We start from the raw sequence: 18,522 nt of genomic DNA, 5'->3' as shown, positions 1-18,522 counted from the left end.
CCCTCTGTGTCCTTGTGTGTTATGTAAACCTACGAACCCAGTGTTGCAATCTCTATACACCTGCATGCCAGGTATCCCTTTAGATCATGACAGTGCCCAAAAGGGAAAATATTCAAATCCATTATGTGTTACAAGGTGGTGAATATCAAGCAGAAGCCTCCTCACTGATGGCTATGGGGGCTACCTTTGGGTATTTATATTACACAGCACAACAAAATATGGCCAACATAAAGAGAGCAGATTTTAATATGAGATCTATATGGGAGCATGAATGGGTCACCACGACAAAATCAGATGGGAAGCTTGCAGCGTTCTCAGTTAGGACCAAACTACACACATTGCTGGTCCCCAGAGATGCACTATTGGGCAGAAGCTCAAATGCCATTTATCTGTATTCCAAAGCTCCCCCTAATGGAAAACCTGAATGGGTTTATGTGGCAGTTTTGGAACTGCAGGGCTGCAGGGGTGGCCTCTGTGAGAAGTCTCCAGAAGCTGCCCCCTATTAGATAAGAGCCAGTTCCAGCTGACTCCAACAGGGTCCCACCGCTGGCCAAAGCTGAGTCAATAGTTACATTGCAACATTGGTTGTACCTCTGTGAGAACATATTTAAGAAAGTGTTGTGGTTTAACCTGGCCGGCAGCTAAGCACGACACAGCCATTTGCTCACCATTCCCCGCTCCCTCTCTGGGATGGGGGAGAGAATCAGAAAGAAATGAAAACCTGTGGGTTGAGATAAAGTCAGTTTATTAGGACAGGAGAGAAAGGAGAATAATAACAACAATAATAACAGTACTACTACTAATAAAGCGTACAAACAAGTGATGCACAATGCAATTGCTCACCACCCGCTGACAGATGCCCAGCCTATCCCCGAGAAGCCGGTCCCCACACCCTGGCCACCCATTCATATTAATTGTTCAGCATGACGTCAGATGGTATGGAATACCCCTTTGGCCAGTTCTGGTCAGCTGTCCTGGGTCTGTCCCCTCCCAGCTCCTGATGCACCCCCAGCTTGCCCGCTGGCAGGACAGAGCGAGAAGCTGAAAAGTCCTTGGCTTGGTGTAAGCACTGCTCTGCAACAATTAAACATCAGTGTGTTATCGACATTATTCTCATCCTAAATCCCCAAAACAGCACCCTACCATCTACTAGGAGGAAAATTAACTCTATCCTAGCTGAAACCAGGACAGTATCCACCCCTTTGTGAGAAAAATCTCAATAATTTTCTTCAGACAGGATCTTCTGTGAAGCTATTTTATTCGCGATTGCAATGGCGGGCATCCTGCCAATTAGGAGCACATTATAGTAAACAAATCATAACCTTTTATTCCCTATTACCCGACACCTGATCACCTCCCCTGTTTCCTCATTGGCTGAGTACTACAGGTTCACAACCTACTCGATGCTCCTCTATACCATATATGTACATTTTTTTCTGATCAACCCTTTAATTTCTCATTTTTCTCTTTTTTTTTTCTCCTTTCTTATGTTTTGAGAACTTGTCATCTTTGTTTTACTGTTCTCACACTGCTCATCCTGTTTTTCTCAAGCTTCTACTTTATTTTGGAACAGTGAGGCCTTCTACTGTCCACTTATCTACTTAGCATTTCTCCTTGTTATGACTACACAACTACCTTTGAATACAGAAAATTAGTTCTCTACTGCAAAAACACAACTTAGTTTCTCACACCTTACTCCATACCATTTATTTCATGCTTAGGTCCCACACTTACCAATACATTCCAGTTAGTCACCACCTTCATATATGTATATGAAATGTCCACTAAGTTTGTTTAGTCTGTGACTGAATTCGAGCTCCATCTGTCTCAGCAGTCTTTCAGGGCAGAAGAGATGGTGTGTGATGTTGGACTGTCACACATTGAAGCTCGTTCTGGTTCCATTGAATCACTGTGCTTGTCCAATTCTATTAACATCCATTCGTTGCTATCTGCTGGACAGTTCCTGTGATACGATTAATGGGACATTAACATATAGCAATCACAATGGTGATGACATACAGTATTATTTAATAATTAACATAATACAATTACACTCAAGGGCTATTCTCACCCAGTATTAAATCCCCTTGAGGTACACACCGGACCTCCCCATTCTTTTGCTTTACCCACCAAGTGCATCCAGGTCCCTGAGCAAAAGCAATCCCACGAATGGGTTTGCCTTTTCCTGAGGCAGGGGTAGCCCAGACTGTTTTACCCAGCATGTTTCTTATGTGCACTACAGGAACTTCATCCCCTTCTACAGTACGTAACAGGTTTGATTGGGCAGGTCCAGCTCGGTTGGCAGATCCCCTAGTATTGACTAACCAGGTGGCCTTTGCCAAATGCGTGTCCCAGTTTTTGAATGTCCCAGCACCCATTGCTTTGAGTGTAGTCTTTAACAGTCCACTGTATCGCTCAACTTCCCCAGAGGCTGGTGCATGATAGGGGATGTGATACACCCACTCAATACCATGGTCTTTGGCCCAAGTGTCCATAAGGTTGTTTTGGAAATGAGTCCCATTGTCTGACTCAATTCTTTCTGGGGTGCCATGTCACCATAGGGCTTGCTTTTCAAGGCCCAGGATAGTGTTCCGGGCGGTGGCATGGGGCACAGGATGTGTTTCCAGCCATCCGGTGGTTGCTTCCACCACTGTAAGTACGTGGCGCTTGCCGTTGCAGGTTTGAGGGAGTGTGATGTAATCAATCTGCCAGGCCTCTCCATATTTATATTTCAGCCATCGTCCTCCATACCAAAGAGGTTTTGACCGCTTGGCTTGCTTGACTGCAGCACATGTTTCACAATCATGAATAACCTGTGCTATAGTGTCCATGGTCAGGTCCACCCCTCGATCACGAGCCCATCTGTATGTTGCATCTCTACCTTGATGGCCCGAGGTGTCATGGGCCCATCGGGCTATCAATAATTCACCTTTATGTTGCCAGTCCAGGTCCACCTGAGCCACTTCAATCTTAGCAGCCTGATCCACCTGCTGGTTGTTTTGATGTTCTTCAGTGGCCCGATTCTTGGGCACATGAGCATCTACATGGCGTACCTTTACAACCAGGTTCTCGACCCGGGCAGCAATATCTTGCCACAGTGCAGCAGCCCAGAAGGGTTTGCCCCTGCGCTGCCAGTTGTTCTGCTTCCATTGCTGTAACCACCCCCACAGGGCATTAGCTACCATCCATGAATCAGTATATAGAGAGAGAACTGGCCACTTTTCTCGTTCAGCAATATCTAAAGCCAGCTGAGTGGCTTTCACTTCTGCAAACTGACTCGATTCACCTTCTCCCTCAGCAGCTTCTGCAACTCGTTGTGTAGGACTCCATACAGCAGCCTTCCATCTCTGATGCTTTCCCACAATACGACAGGACCCATCAGTGAATGGGGCATATTTCTTCTCATTTTCTGGCAGCTTGTTGTACAATGGGGCTTCTTCAGCACGGGCCACCTCCTCCTCTGGTGATATCCCAAAGTATTTGCCTTCTGGCCAGTCCATAATCACTTCCAAGATTCCTGGGCGACTGGGGTTTCCTATTTGAGCCCGCTGAGTAATCAGTGCAACCCACTTGCTCCATGTAGCATCAGTTGCATGATGTGTAGAGGGGACCCTTCCTTTGAACATCCAGCCTAGTACCGGCAGTCGGGGTGCCAGGAGGAGCTGCGCTTCAGTACTGACCACTTCCGAAGCAGATCGAACTCCTTCATATGCTGCCAATATCTCCTTTTCGGTTGGAGTATAGCAGGCCTCAGATCCTCTGTATCCCCGACTCCAAAACCCCAGGGGTCGACCTCGAGTTTCCCCAGGTTCTTCCTGCCAGAGGCTCCAGGTGGGGCCATTCCCCCCGGCTGCGGTGTAGAGCACATTCTTTACATCTGGTCCTGTTCGGACTGGCCCAAGGGCTACTGCATGAACTATTTCCTGCTTAATTTGTTCAAAGGCTTGTCGTTGCTCAGGGCCCCATTCGAAATTGTTCTACTTATGGGTTACTTGGTAGAGCGGGTTTACAATCAGACTGTAAGTTTGGAATATGCATTCTCCAAAACCCCACGACACCTAGGAAAGTTTGTGTTTCTTTTATGTTAGTTGGTGCAGACATAGCTGTTATTTTGTTGATCACATCCATTGGGATTTGATGACATCCGTCTTAAAGTTTTCCATTCCTAAAAACTGGATCTCTCATGCAGGTCCTTTAACTTTATTTTGTTTTATGGCAAAACCGGCCTTCAGAATGATTTGGACTATTTTCTTCCCTTTCTCGAAAACTTCCTCTGCAGTGTCACCCCACACATTGATGTCATCAGTGTACTGCAGGTGTTCAGGAGCTTCCCCCTGTTCCAGCGCAGACTGGATCAGTCCATGGCAAATGGTAGGGCTGTGTTTCCACCCCTGGGTCAACCGATTCCAGGTGTATTGGACTCCCCTCCAAGTGAAAGCAAACTGTGGCCTGCACTGTGCTGCTAGAGGGATGGAGAAAAATGCGTTAGCGATATCAATTGTGGCATACCACTTGGCTGCCTTTGATTCCAGTTCGTACTGGAGTTCTAGCATGTCCGGCACTGCATCACTCAGTGGTGGCGTGACTTCGTTCAGGTCATGATAGTCCACTGTTAGTCTCCACTCACCATTAGACTTTCGCACTGGCCATATGGGACTATTAAAAGGTGAATGAGTCTTGCTGATCACTCCTTGGCTCTCCAGTTGACGAATTAGCTTATGGATGGGAATCAGGGAGTCTCGGTTGGTGCGATATTGCCGCCAGTGCACAGTTGTGGTAGCAATTGGCACTTGCTGTTCTTCAACCCTCAGCAGCCCCACAACAGAAGGGTCCTCTGAGAGACCCGGCACGGTAGACAACTGTTTCATGTCCTCTGTCTCTAAGGCAGCTATGCCAAAAGCCCAGCGGAACCCTTTTGGGTCCTTGAAATATCCCCTCCTGAGACAGTCTATGCCAAGGATGCACGGAGCATCCAGGCCAGTCACAATACGGTGCTTTTGCCACTCATTCCCAGTTAGACTCACTTCAGCCTCCAATACAGTTAACTGCTGGGATCCCCCCGTCACCCCATAAATACAGATGGGCTCTGGCCCTTTATAGCTTGATGGCATTAGAGTACATTGTGCACCGGTGTCTACTAAAGCCTTATACTTCTGTGCATCTGATGTGCGAGGCCATCGAATCCACACAGTCCAATAAACCCGATTGTCCCTTTCCTCCCCCTGGCTGGAGGCAGGGCCCCTCTAGTCCTTATCAGAATCTTCATTCCTGTGTCTGGAGGACTGCCCGCTGGAAATAGGAGCAGCAAGCTTCTCAGAGAACCCCTTTTTCCCGACTGTTTTTCCTTGCAACTGACGTACCCGTGCCTCTAGGGTCGCGGTAGATTTTCCATCCCATTTTCTCATGTCCTCTCCATGGTCATGTAGGTAAAACCACAGGGTGGCATGGGGTGTGTACCCACTATATTGAGTTCCTTGCTCAGAAGGATGCTTACCCCTGATAGCTGAGACACTGGTTTGTAAAGGTGGGGAGGAAGATAAATTCTAAGTTGGTGGACCTTTTCAGAAAGTTTCTCCAAATTATTCTCTTTTAGTAGGTGGAACTCTTGAGGAAGTTTTTCCGCAGCCGAGACGCTGGCCTGTAGGGAAGAGGAGAGACTTTCCTCATACTGCCGGAGTTGTTTAGTTAATTCATCCACTGTGGGTTCCTCATGGTTCTTCCAGGTCATTACTGCCAATCAGCTGGAATATGATGATGGTGCACTCCGTACAAACTTCTGCCACATAGGTCATGTACACTTGACTTTATCTGGATCTTTGGATAGCTGTTCGTTGTCTAGGTCCCTATAAATCACCTCCCGTACGGCTAATTCCCTCAGGTACTGGATTCCCCTCTCCATGGTGGTCCACTTGCCCGGTAGACATACAAGATCTTCCTTGAAGGGATACCTTTCCTTCACGCCTGACAGGAGACGCCTCCAGAGGCTCAAGCCTTGTTCTCCACTTCCAATTGCTTTTTCAATGCCTGCGTCCCTAGCAATGGATCCCAGCCGCCTGGCTTCCCTGCCCTCTAATTCCAGACAATTGGCTCCGGTGTCCCAGCGCTGGAGCAGCCAGGTGATGAGATGCTTACCTAGACAACAACCGAAATCTTTTCGCACATCTCGTAGCTCATGCTGGTATAGGTTTCGGGTAGTTATTGATGTTTTTTTGACATCTTCATCTTCGTCTTCCTTTTCCTCTGAGGTCCAGCCTCGTCTTCTCCATATGTAGTCTTAGTAGGAGTTGTTCTGCGTTCTAAACGATCTGACTCTCTAAACCATTTTTTCATATTGGTTTTCATGTTGGTGTGAGTATAACAAACTTGTGACTGAAAATTATAAACTTGTGAGTGAGAATGATCATCTTAAACAGTTGCTGGAGAGGTTTAGCCATCTGTTAAATAGAATACAGCCTTCTGCTCCAGTTAAGCAGGTTCATAGACTGATGCATAGTGCAGACCCTGAAAGCTGGAATGGTGATTTTTGGTTTGACAGGGATGATGATGTCAAAGAGATTGCCGATTCTGAACCTCAATCGACTTCCTTGAGACCTTTGGTTAAAAAGGAGACTACCATTGATGATGATGATTAAATCTGCACTACTGTGAGAATAATTCCATGGTCACCAGCAGAGTTGGTTAAAATACAGGAGAAGTTCTCAAGGCGGTCAGGAGAATCGGAAGTTGAGTATGTGTGGCGAGTTTCTCTTGAAGGAGGAGAGTGAATTATGTTGAGTGAGGAAGAGGCAGGAGGCTTTTGGGGACCTGGAGTATTTTTAACTACCACACTAGGAGACCATAATTACTCTATAACTGCACAGGCTGCATACTGGGCAGGTGGTGCAGATCCCCAGGGGAGAGGGGAACCACTAGAAATTAGAGCCGCAAGCTATTCTGACCTGGCTGTAGCAGTACAGAAAGCTGCCTGCATTCAGGCGATATATGAAAGAGATGAATTCAGGAAATCCCCGATATTAGCTCCTATTGACCCAGCTCGATTAACCTCTCTCATCTGTGGACTCCCTGATTGTCTTAAGATGTTCATAGCAAATACCCAGGATCACATACAAGCTGCTCGTAGGGATGGTGATCGTGGTCATAGGCGAAATCCACACTCCCCCATTCCAACCTGGAGTGAATTTGTACAAGACATAGATAAGTATGGATGCTGAATGGGCTGGATTAGTTCATCCAGTATTAAGTCCCAAGACCTCTATGGAGGACCTCTGTACATTAGTCCAATTTCTGGGTAAGATAAATATTCCAGCTGGGGAGAATTGCCTAACCGAGCCTAATTGAGGAGGCAGAAGCTCAGCAAAAAAAACTCCTATACTGGGGAGGGCAGTGAGCCACCCTGCTCGGCGGGTATAAGGAATTCAATGGCTCTCTAATGAACACTCTGACCCTATCATTGCCATTCCCGTTGGACCCCCAAAAATATTGGTAAATTTTCTTATTGACACCAGGGCCCAAATGTCAGTAATTATCCATGAGACAGCACAAACCCCGCGCATAACACCTGGTCGATGCAGGGTTAAATTCACAGGAATCGATGGTGTGGAAAAACAATGCCCCACTGCAAAAATTTCACTCTGGCTGCCAGGGGAACAAAAATTAACCAGGGCAGAAGTATTAGTCTGTGCTGCATATACTAATATTTTAGGATTTGATATACTGCGTGGATGAATGTGGAAACTCCCAGATGGAACTGTGTGGAGTTTTGCAACACATCAAAGGGATTCAGGCACAGTGAGATGGAGTCTGTTACAAACATTCATACCCTTACCCCCCACTAAAATCACTAATGTTCAGCAATATCTGTTGCCAGCAGCAGCACTTATGGGGATTGACGGGGTGGTAACAGAATTGGAAGAAAGAGGCATTATTAAAAGGACTCATTCACCTTACAATTCACCAGTAAAGAAACAAAGCAGGCAATGGCATTTTACAGCATATTACCAACAGTTAAATGCTAACACCACACCTTTGACTGCCGCAGTTCCAAACATGGCAGAGATAGTGAAAGCCTTCTGTGCATCTAACAGTAGCAATGGTGCTAACTACTCCCAAATATCTCTACACATGGGAAGTCAAAGATTGCTATTTCACCCTCTTTCTAACCCTGCCGGTTGAATACAACCGAGCATATTTTATTTTCTTTTGTGTTCACAGGAATCCTGAGTGAACTGCATGTGGACAGCTGGAGAATCACAAACCAACAGTTTGGATTAATAATGTTATCCTTTACCCTGACCTTGATGCAATTACAGGCCTTAAAGGAAACTTAAGCTAGCTACCACCTAGCTACTGTGGTTGTGCACGGAGCTGAGGTGTTTCACTGCAACATCTAACCATGCATTGTCACAGTATAGCGCAAGCACTAGAACATCTCAAAACAAAAAGGACCTAAATCTCTCTGCTTTAGTTCTACATGGAAACAAATTATTTTCCAAAGATGAATGAAGTTGGAATGATTCTCTAAGAATGGCTGAACTTCAAGACTGTATTTTGGGGTTACAGAGGCACAGAATTATCAATACAAAAAAAGAATATACCAATTCGTCCTTACGTTAATCTGACTCCTTCCACCTTCAGCACAGGTCATTATATAATTAAAAATGTGGGACAACAACAAGTTCTCTTTAACCCTAGCTGGTCTCTAAAAAGGGTAGATGCAACTGGGTTATTGGGAACAGGATTAGGTATATTAAATAACTGCTACTACAGATGACCTAAGGAAATTGGAACAACCAATAAAATCATCCTAATTGGCCTTAGGAGCAAGTCAATGGCTTCTATCAGACATTTTACCCCATTGGGAACAAATTGAAGAAAATGATCATCCATTAATTGTAAATGCCCTTGGAAAAACTCAAGGCAATACCTCCCCTGCCTTGAGCTGCATCCAAGCGCAGTAATGGATACAATCTGTAGCAGCAGCTATTATTAGAGAGGGAGAAGGAGGAACTTTGCCCACTGAAATTCGAAAATTGATTTGGGTTAATGCTTCAGAATTTGAAAAGGAGTTTTAAGCATGGTGGCAATTAGTCAACTTTACCTACTATGCAGAAAATGATAAAATTGTTGCCTTTATACTTACCATAAGTAATTCCACTGTATACAATGTATATCCAATCATTGCATTAGGACTCAATCATAATGGAACTATACTTTATCCTAAGGAGCATAAAGTATGGGCCCATCAAAAGGGAGGAAAGTGGCAAACAATTGATGTAAATGCATGTATTGTGCGTGAACAAAAAAGGCTTCATCTGTGAGAGTAACACGCTCGAAGCCCAAGACATTTGTCTTGATGCTGAACAAAATATTTGCCACTTTGAAATACATCCTAATGAAACCCTTGAAACTGTACTTGTATATATTAGGAAAGGCTGTGTTTGCATGAGAACCCATTGTGATTCTATAGTCATAGATAATACAGTTGTAGATACCAGTAATCACTCTAATGCTTGTGTTTGTAATTTTACCAAAATTCTAGGATGTGATTTTAGTTACTCAGCTCCTGTCACCTCTTATCAACTTATTGCATCCAATTATATTCTGCTTCACCTGCTGCCTACTCCTATTGGAATGAACCTTACCTTGGTGAAGAAATTGCTGTTACATGAAGACTTGAAGCGGCTGATGAAACAAGTTCGAGAAAATGGACGAAAGACTCTGATTACTGTCCATCATGATACACAAGAAATACATCGAGTGACAGAAAGAGTAAAGAGAGATGAAAGACACCGTTGGTGAGACACTTTGGATGGTCGCCAGCTGCCACAGGAATCTTCAACAAGATGCTTCACCCTGTTGTTCTGTTAATACTCACTGTATTATGCTTTATACACAGTTTGTATGTTAAACTCTGGATTATGATGAAACGTTTAGCATCCCTACACAATCTACATACACTCGATAAACTTCGTCCCGAGAATGTATGTGATATCCCCGACATATTCCAAATGTCGTGAAGCTTGAGTGACTATAGTCACGGGGTGGATTATGTGGTGTAATTGCCTAAAGTAACTAGGAAAATAAAACTAATATTCACATTTTAAAGAGGCTTCCAGGGTAGGGTGTAGCTGCATTACCTGAGTGTTCCCTAGGCTTCCAACCTTAGATGCTATCGCACTGGGGGAACCTGGTGTGCTGACTCTAAGGAACATTACGGAGCGTAGAGTGGAGTGGAGACACTACGGCTAGGCTCTGTGACCAGGTGGGGAATTGTTCTTGTGCACACTGGGACCGATAAGCCGCACTTTTTGCTACCGTGAGCCAATGACCTGTCATGTTTTGACAAATGCTGCACTCTACCGTACTTTTGCTCATTATAATATCATTATAATACCAAAACACACCTCCATCCCGAAAGCTACCCTCCTCCAAGGTGCGACCACCCCTCACTGAGCATGCGCTCTGAATTTCTCGGAGCCTATACCTTTAAATGGAGATGGGAAAACTTCTCACCAATCATAAATAAGATATGCTTGACTAGAGTCACTCAAGCTCGACCTAAAAGATAGAAAACAATATAAATTGGCCTAAGAGAGAGGGGATGTCAGGGAAGATACCATTGTCAGGGGAGATACCATTAAGAGGGAATACAGCATCACGATTGGACCTCCTGACTCCAGGGATCAGTCGACGGGCTGAGCCTCTCTTCCCCCCCCCACTGGGATTCCTTTGGGTGAGATCTGAACACTTGGTTATACTGTGTGTCTCCGCAGAAATTAGAAACCTCTATAGAGTCTTTGTGCCTTTTAACGTGTTAATTTCCAGGCTGCGCACCTGTGTATTTCATACATGCTAGCTTGCTTTTTCAGACAGTAACTATCGCCAGCAATCCGAAGAACCTGTGTATCTATTGCTGTAATAAACTGCACTTAACTGCATTGTTCCTAGCCGTGATAGTTCTCATTGAACTTGACTAGAGTAAGGGCGGTTATATGTTATATGTGGCCGCACCTCGAGTACTGTGTTCAGTTTTGGGCCCCTCGCTACAAGAAGGACATGGAGGTGCTTGAGAGAGTCCAGAGAAGGGCAACGAAGCTAGTGAGGGGTCTGGAGAACAAGTCTGACGAGGAGCGGCTGAGGGAGCTGGGATTGTTCAGCCTGGAGAAGAGGAGGCTTAGGGGAGACCTCATCGCTCTCTAGAGGTACCTTAAAGGAGGCTGTAGCGAGGTGGGGATTGGTCTATTCTCCCATGTGCCTGGTGACAGGACAAGGGGGAATGGGCTAAAGTTGCGCCAGGGGAGGTTTAGGTTGGATGTTAGGAAGAACTTTACTGAAAAGGTTGTTAGGCATTGGAATGGACTGCCCAGGGAGGTGGTTGAGTCACCATCCCTGGAGGTCTTTAAAAGACGTTTAGATGTAGCCCTTAGTGATATGGTTTAGTGTAGGACTTGCTAGTGTTAGGACAGAGGTTGGACTAGATGATCTTGGAGGTCTCTTCCAACCTAGACAATTCTGTGATTCTGTGATTCTGTGATTCTGCTATTGGTGAATCCGTGACTGTGGTAGCTTAGTGCTAAAGGCGGTTATACGTTGTTGGTGAATCTGTAATTGTAATAGTTCAGTATCCTGAATCCGACCGGACCTGTAAAGGTTAATCGGCTACACCCCTTAACGGGACAAACAGGTGCAACTGACACTGGTACATTTTGTTTCCCTGGCTCAGCCCTGGGGCCCATCTCTCCTGGTTTCGGCTAGGATATAGTTAATTTTCCTCCTAGTAGCTGGTAGGGTGCTTTGTTTTGGATTTAGGATGAGAAGAGTGTTGATAACATGCTGATGTTTTAGTTGTTGCAGAGCAGTGCTTACGCTAAGCCAAGGACTTTTCAGCTTCTCGCTCTGTCCTGCCAGCGGGTAGGCTGGGGGTGCAGCAAGAGCTGGGAGGGGACAGACCCAGGACAGCTGACCCAAACTGGCCAAAGGGGTATTCCATACCATCTGACGTCATGCTAAACGATATATAGGGGTGGCTAGCCGGGGTGGGGGGGCCGGCTGCTCTGGGTAGGCTGGGCATCGGTCAGCGGGTGGTGGGCAAGTGATGTGGGCAACATCACTTGTTTCATACACATTATTATTAGTAGTACTATCATCAATATTATTATTTTTTTTCTCCTGTCTTAATAGAATGTCTTTATCTCAACTCACAGGCTTCATTTTCCCGTTTCTCTCCCCCATCCCGGAGAGGGAGGGGGGAGGGTGAGTGAACGGCTTTGTGGTGTTTAGCTGCCAACCGGGTTAAACCACAACAGTCCTTTTGGCGCCCAACGTGGGGCTCGAAGGGTTGAGATAATGACAGATCTGACCAGATTGTGTTAAACTAAAATTGGTATAAGTATTAGACCTGCTTAATAGTTGCTAGTCACAATGTTGATTGCCTTAATCTCCAGTCTGCTGTGCCTGTTTTCCAAATTGAGTTTTATAGCACGTTACTTACTGTATGTGCTCCCTGATGTGCTGTTTATCCTTTCCGGGCCCTGGTTTAAGATCGTTATGGTACTGTGCGGTGTAACAATGGCTTATGATATGATGAAATTTCTGGTCATGACCCTGACCTGGTATTTGTACTCAGCAATGTCATCGACTCTATACTTTGGAAACCATATCTGGGAAACTATTAACAATTACACCTATTGCCTTTTTTTGTCAGGGAGCCAATCTGTGGAGGGGACAGAGGAAGATATTTTTTCCTACGTGTTCACTCTCCCTTTCTCCTTCACCACCCTCTTATCCTCCGAGCTAGTTACGATAGTTCTCCAAGGTGCTGAATATCCTTGGGATGTTCAGACTAGTATGTTTTTTTTGTTATGTCTCTTGAATGCGCTTCAGGTTTTGTTTAAGGTTAAACAACTACTTAGGAATCTCACCCAGAGATCTGTACTGAGGCGGGATAGTTGTGAGTGGCAGGGAGTGTGGGAGGATATGGGCAGGTTTCAAGAGCAGTGGGCACCTCCAGTGTTTTGGAAATTCACCCCTGAACAACTGCAAAATCCTAAAAAACTGGTTGAATGCTTGAAAAAAAGGTGTCATGACTCTGGCAGTTCCAAAGAGAAACAAATCACTGTAGCGTGCTAGGGTCTGGCCTATGCCTATCGAGCTGCAATTAATGCTACTATCAGCCTAGTGACGGACCCTGCAGCCGTTCCAGCTCCTGCAGCCGCTCCAACCCCTGTGGCAGACCCTGTGGCTGGGTCAGAGAAACGAGCTGTAGCAGTGCAAGTTGCCCCTGCAGAGGGTATTCCAACCCCTGTGGCAGACCCTGCGTCTGGGTCAGAGAAACGATCTGTAGCAGTGCAAGTTGCCCCTGTAGACAAGGTGAAAAAATGGTATAGAGATTCAGGTCGTTTAGAACGCAGAGAATCTTCTGCTAAGACTAAGTATAGAGAAGACAAGGCTGGGCAATCAAAGGTGCAGGAGGATGAAGATGAAGATGTCGAAAAATCAACAGTAACTACCTGAACCCTATATCAGCGAGAGCTATGAGATGTGCGAAAAGATTTTGGTCGCTGCATAGGTGAGCAGCTTGTCACCTGGCTGCTCCGGTGCTGGGACACGGGAGCCAATTGTGTGGAATTAGAGGGCAGGGAAGCCAGGCGGCTGGGATCCCTTGCTAGAGATGCAGGCATTGACAAAGCAATTGGAGATGGAGCACGATCTCACAGCCTCTGGAGGCGTCTCCTGGCAGCTGTGAAGGAAAGGTATCCCTTCAAGGAAGAACTTGTATGTCTACCAGGCAAGTGGACCACCATGGAGAAGGGAATCTAGTACCTGAGGGAATTAGCCATACGGGAGGTGATTTATGAGGACCTAGACAACGGACAAATATCCACAGATCCAGATGAAGTCCAGCGTACACGACCCATGTGGCGGAAGTTTGTACGGAGTGCACCATCATCATATGCCAGCTCATTGGCAATAATGGCCTGGAAAGAGGAAGAGGAACCCACAGTGCATGAATTGGCTAAACAACTCCGGCAGTACGAAGAAAGCCTCTCCTCTCCCCTACAGGGAGCACTGTACTACAGCACTGTATTGTGACTGGCCCGGATGCTCCGTGCATCCTTGGCATAGACTGTCTCAGGAGGGGATGTTTCAAGGACCCAAAAGGGTTCCGCTGGGCTTTTGGCATAGCTGCCTTGGAGACAGAGGACATTAAACAGTTGTCTACCTTGCCCGGTCTCTCGGAGGACCCTTCTGTTTGGGGGGGCGGCGGAGGGTCGAAGAACAGCAGGTGCCAAATGCTACCACAGCTGTGCACTGGCGGCAATATCGCACCAACCGAGACTCCCTGATTCCCATCCATAAGCTAATTCGTCAACTAGAGAGCCAAGGAGTGATCAGCAAGACTCATTCACCTTTTAATAGTCCCATATGGCCAGTGCGAAAGTCTAATGGTGAGTGGAGACAAACAGTGGACTATCGTGGCCTGAACGAAGTCACGCCACCACTGAGTGCTGCAGTGCCGGACATGCTAGAACTCCAGTATGAACTGGAATCAAAGGCAGCCAAGTGGTATGCCACAATTGATATCGCTAATGCATTTTTCTCCATCCCTCTAGCAGCAGAGTGCAGGCCACAGTTTGCTTTCACTTGGAGGGGAGTCCAATACACCTGGAATCAACTGCCCCAGGGGTGGAAACACAGCCCTACCAATTAGCCATGGACTGATCCAGTCTGCGCTGGAGCCGGGGGAAGCTCCTGAACACCTGCAGTACATCGATGACATCATTGTGTGGGGTGACACAGCAGAGGAAGTTTTCGAGAAGTGTGCCCCGACTGCCGATACTAGGCTGGATGTTCAAAGAAAGTGTCCCTTCTACACATCATGTAACTGATGCTACATGGAGTAAGTGGGTTGCACTGATTATTCAGCGAGCTCGAATAGGAAACCCCAGTCGCCCAGGAATCTTGGAAGTTATTATGGACTGGCCGGAAGGCAAATACTTTTGGATATCACCAGAGGAGGAGGTGGCCCGTGCTGAAGAAGCCCCATTGTACAACAAGCTGCCAGAAAATGAGAAGAAATATGCCCCATTCACTGATGGGTCCTGTCGTATTGTGGGAAAGCATCAGAGATGGAAGGCTGCTGTATGGAGTCCTACACGACGAGTTGCAGAAGCTGCTGAGGGAGAAGGTGAATCGATTCTGTTTGCAGAAGTGAAAGCCATTCAGCTGGCTTTAGATATTGCTGAACGAGAAAAGTGGCCAGTTCTCTCTCTCTATACTGAATCATGGATGGTAGCAAATGCCCTGTGGGGGTGGTTACAGCAATGGAAGCAGAACAACTGGCAGCGCAGGGGCAAACCCTTCTGGGCTGCTGCACTGTGGCAAGATATTGCTGCCCGGGTCGAGAACCTGGTTGTAAAGGTACGCCATGTAGATGCTCATGTGCCCAAGAATCGGGCCACTGAAGAACATCAAAACAACCAGCAGGTGGATCAGGCTGCTAAGATTGAAGTGGCTCAGGTGGACCTGGACTGGCAACATAAAGGTGAATTATTTATAGCCCGATGGGCCCATGACACCTCGGGCCATCAAGGTAGAGATGCAACATACAGATGGGCTCGTGATCGAGGGGTGGACCTGACCATGGACACTATAGCACAGGTTATTCATGATTGTGAAACATGTGCTGCAGTCAAGCAAGCCAAGCGGTCAAAACCTCTTTGGTATGGAGGACGATGGCTGAAATATAAATATGGAGAGGCCTGGCAGATTGATTACATCACACTCCCTCAAACCTGCAACGGCAAGCGCCACGTACTTACAGTGGTGGAAGCAACCACCGGATGGCTGGAAACACATCCTGTGCCCCATGCCACCGCCCGGAACACTATCCTGGGCCTTGAAAAGCAAGCCCTATGGTGACATGGCACCCTAGAAAGAATTGAGTCAGACAATGGGACTCATTTCCAAAACAACCTTATGGACACTTGGGCCAAAGACCATGGTATTGAGTGGGTGTATCACATCCCCTATCATGCACCAGCCTCTGGGGAAGTTGAGCGATACAGTGGACTGTTAAAGACTACACTCAAAGCAATGGGTGCTGGGACATTCAAAAACTGGGACACGCATTTGGCAAAGGCCACCTGGTTAGTCAATACTAGGGGATCTGCCAACCGAGCTGGACCTGCCCAATCAAACCTGTTACGTACTGTAGAAGGGGATGAAGTTCCTGTAGTGCACATAAGAAACATGCTGGGTAAAACAGTCTGGGCTACCCCTGCCTCAGGAAAAGGCAAACCCATTCGTGGGATTGCTTTTGCTCAGGGACCTGGATGCACTTGGTGGGTAAAGCAAAAGAATGGGGAGGTCCGGTGTGTACCTCAAAGGGATTTAATACTGGGTGAGAATAGCCCATGATTTTAATTGTATTTAGCACAACGCAGGGGACGAGAGTGACCGAGAAGGAAAGGCAGAGAAGAAGCGCTATAGACTGACCATAACCCCGCATTCCCCCGTTCCCCTGCGCCGCTCGGGGGGAGGAGGTGGAAGAGGGTGGATGGGGGGGAAGGTGCTTTTGGTTTCTTTCCTTTGTTTCTCGCTTCTCTAGCTTGTTAGTAATAAGTAATAAATCTTACTATCTCCCTATGCTGAATCTGTTTTGCCCGTCACGATAATTACTGTGTGATCTCCATGTCCTTATCTCAACCCTTGAGCCCTTTTCATCTTATTTTCTCCCCGTTCCTCTTTGAGGAGGTGGAGTGAGAGAGCGGTTGTGGTGGAGCTCGGCCGCCCATCCGAGTAAAACCACCACAGTTTCCCAGCGAGGCTGTGGAGTCTCCTTCTCTGGAGATATTCAAAACCCACCTGGATGTCATCCTGTGCAATGTGCTCTAGGTGATCCTGCTTGGCAAGAGGTTCAGACTAGATGATCTTCAGAGGTCCCTTCTAACCTCGTCCATTCTGTGATTCTGTGCGAAGGAGGAACCTTACCCACTGAAATTCAAAAATTGATTTGGGATAACGCTTCAGAATTTGAAAAGGAGTTTCAAGCATGGTGGCAGTTAGTCAACTTTACCTATTATGCAGAAAATGGTAAAATTATTGCCTTTATACTTACCATAAGTAATTCCATTGTATACAATGTATATCCAATCATTGCATTAGGACTCAATCATAATGGAACTATGCTTTATCCTAAGGAGCATAAAGTATGGGCCCATCAAAAGGAAGGAAAGTGGCAGACAATTAATGTAAATGCATGTATTGTGAGCAAACAAAAAGGCTTCATTTGTGAAAGTAACACGCTCAAAGCCCAAGACATTTGCCTTGACACTGAACAAAATATTTGTCACTTTGAGATACATCCCGATGAACCCCCTGAAACTGTACTTGTATATATTGGAAAATGCTGTGTTTGCATGAGAATCTGTTGTGATTCTATAGTCATAGATAATACTACTGTAGATACCAGTAAGCACTCCAATGTTTGTGCTTATAACTTTGCAAAAATTCTAGGGTGTGATTTTATTTACTCAGCTCCCATCACGACTTAACAACTTATTACATCCGATTATACTTTACTTCATGACCTGCTGCCTACCTCTATTGGAATGGATGTTTAATCGATTTCCCTTAGGATCATAAGAGTCCTCTCTGCTTCCAAATTGCCCCGTGTACATGCACCAAAGGCATATTTTGAGTCTGTCCATATGTTAATTCTTTTCCCTTTTGCCAGCTCAAGAGCTCTTATCAAGGTGATGATTTCTGCCTTTTGGGCTGATGTTCCAGGGGAAAGCAGCTTCGCATCAATTACGTTATTAAGTGTTGTTACCGCATATCTTACAAGGCGAACTCCCTGGCAAACGAAGCTGCTGCCATCTATATACCAATCCTCCGCATCTTCTAGGGGTGTATCCTTTAAATCTGGTCGGCTGGAGTATACTGTTTCCATGGTCTCGATGGAATTGTGAACTGAGGAAAGAGGCTGGGTTCACAATATTAGTGAGTCATTGCTGTACCAGCTGGGCTTTCTGTTGAGAAACTCGATATCCAATTAATCCAAGAAAATTTAGTAAACTAATAGTCCATTCTACACACTCCTTTTCTTCTTCGGTAGCTATCAACAGGTCATCTACGTATTGCAACAGTGTCTCCTTTCCCAGAGGGGTTTTCCAAGACTCAAGATCATGGGCTAGTTGGTTCCTGAATATGATGGGGCTATTCTTGAACCCCTGTGGTAACACCATCCAAGTAAGCTGAGTTTTTCTTCATGTATTGGGATTTTCCTATTCAAAGGCAAAGATTTTATGGCTTTCAGTCACCACTGGCAGGCAGGAAAAGGCATCCTTTAAATCTAGTACCGTGAACCAAACTTGACTGTTTTCTAATTTTGTCAAAAGGTTATAGGGGTTGGCTACTACAGGGTGTAAATCTTTTGTGATCCTATTTGATGGCCCTTAAGTCCTGGACTACACAATAGGTTTCATCTGCCTTTCTAACTGGGAGAATAGGAGTATTATA

This window comes from Anser cygnoides, unplaced genomic scaffold (assembly GCF_040182565.1).
Source record: "Anser cygnoides isolate HZ-2024a breed goose unplaced genomic scaffold, Taihu_goose_T2T_genome scaffold_71_1, whole genome shotgun sequence".
NCBI lineage: Eukaryota > Metazoa > Chordata > Aves > Anseriformes > Anatidae > Anser > Anser cygnoides.
Note: the sequence above shows the minus strand (reverse complement) of the source record.